The sequence below is a fragment of the Meleagris gallopavo genome, chromosome 12 (genome assembly GCF_000146605.3).
Source record: "Meleagris gallopavo isolate NT-WF06-2002-E0010 breed Aviagen turkey brand Nicholas breeding stock chromosome 12, Turkey_5.1, whole genome shotgun sequence".
NCBI lineage: Eukaryota > Metazoa > Chordata > Aves > Galliformes > Phasianidae > Meleagris > Meleagris gallopavo.
In genome coordinates, this window is record NC_015022.2 from 19,519,387 (window position 1) to 19,521,706 (window position 2,320).

Here is a 2,320-nt window from a genome sequence, read left to right on the forward strand (position 1 = left end):
CGTCCACCTCCTCCGCCGCCATAGCGCTGCGCTGGTCCGGGGCCGGCCGGGAGCTGGGCGCGGCTGTTCCTCTTCCTGCAGTGCCGGGTGTGGTGGGGGAGGAGCCGCGCCGCTCGTTCCGTTGCCGGCTCCATCCGCCGGGGTTCGGTTGGGAAGCCGCCTCTGCTCTGCTCTGCTCCGCCCGGCCCGTGCGTATCGCTGGGCTACGATGTCACCGTCCAACGCCGTTCTGCCTCTGCTGTGCGTCCAAACCTTAAGAGCATTCCAAGTTCTACAGTAAACGCAGAACGTAATACCGGCTGTCCGTTATTCAGAGGAAAGGAAAGCTGGGATAATACGAAGTCATATACAAATAAGGCTTTAAGAATATATAGGCTCAACAGCAAAGGATTGAAAGATGGAAACGTACCATTATTACCAGTTACCATTTAATAATTACCATTATTAACAGGATCATTATTAAGACCAGCTTTACAAACCAGATGGAAAGATCGCCGTGCATCTTGCAAATACACAAATCTGTGTGCATTTCTTCTTTTAAAAAAAAGTATATATTTTTTAAAAAGTACACACAAACGCGGCAGCATTGATCAGAACTACAGAATAATTTTCACGTGAAGAGGAACTACTTAAATTACAACTTCACAGTTGACAAAAGAGGTACCCAGGAGGAGAAAAATGGGGAGGGAGAAAATGAGACTGAAGAAATAATTTACTCATTTCTACTCCTAGAATAGGCAGTCAAAATTTAAGCAAACAGAAAAATTAAGCAAACCGTTTTAAACCAGATAGAAGGAAGTATAATTTAGAAGCCCAAAAGAACAGACTCAAAAAGGAATCACATAAATTCAGATGTTGATCAAAAGCAGCTGAATGCTCAGGTGGGGTCACACCACTGAGCAAGAAGGGACCCTCGTCCTTGTTTGTATTCTCTGCTGCCTGGTGCTCTCAGTTGAACAGTAGCACACACAGAGTCTGGGCTTTGATTCAATTAACCTGGTTTTATTAAGAACGCACATAACAACCCTGAGGAAAAACAAACGTTCCTATTAAGTCACGTTAAAAGAGAAAAATTAATATAACCAATAGACTTTGTTATTGAAAATAGATTCTGCCAACAATTTTGGAAGACTTCAACATCCAAGCACTGTCAAAATTTACATTTTTAATATAAACAGTTATAGCTCTAATAACATTTATGCTACTGTACATGTGCGTACATTGCAGTTATATGATAAGACATGTTAAGCACCATTTGCATGTAGACTATGGCATGCAGAACTGGTTATGTTCCCCTAAAAATTCTGTAATATTGTTTGTAGAGGCCTACAATCCTTCCTCAAGCAAACAAAAATATCTCACACTTGCCCTCTTCTGTAACGGTTATTATTTCACCTAATTGCAGTTTCTGAAGGAAACTCTTTAAGGTTGTGCTTCAGTGGTTACATTTACAATTTCTGGTCTCTGTTGTCACCACTGACTAAAGTTCAGTTTGCGTTTAATCTATTGCTTCTGCTGGTTGTTAGGGGTTTTTTTGTTTTGTTTTTTTAAAATATTGATCAGTCAGATAGCCTCACAAAATACATTTCGGAATTTCAGCTTTCAATTCCATTCAAAAAAGAAAAAACAAGAAGTACTTGGCGCTTGGCCTTAATCACCAGGGCTGCGCTGGGAAAAAAAAAGAGCTCCAAAATTCAGGCCTTTACTTAAACTGCAGTTATGTTCTTTTGAAGATGTTTATTGGCCAATTCCTTTATAAGAAAGATTATTTTTCTGAGCCGTGCAGCAAAAAAAAATGCATTTTTAGAAAAACAGTGTCTTACCTAGTACTATCCATCAGATGGTAACACTCAGCAACAAGGAAGGAATCCCAATACCGCATCTCTACTTAAACGGCTTTGATTCACTGCCAACAACTCACTGACTTCACTTTCCCAAAGATCCGCCTCCTCCCACCTCCAGCTCCGGCCAACAGCCGCTCCTTCTGCCCCACAGCCTTCACATCCTGTTCGCCCCTGCCCTGACTGCAAGGAAGGCACTTGGGATCCTCGCTGTTTTTGTGAAGGAACGCTACTACAAGCTTAATTTCTGGCTACGGAACTCCGATACGTTTAGATTCAAGATTTCTCCGTTGGGTTAAATACGTTCACACAAATAAGAGCACCAGCAGGGCAGGATGGAATCGGGCCGGGCCGGGCCCAGCCCACCACTGCTATCCGACCGGCCCGGCTGGCGGCTCCTGAGGGCTCTTCCGGAAACTCCGCGCCCGCCCTGCCACAGCCCCGTCCTTCCCCGCGCCCGGTGTGCCCCACAGCGGCTA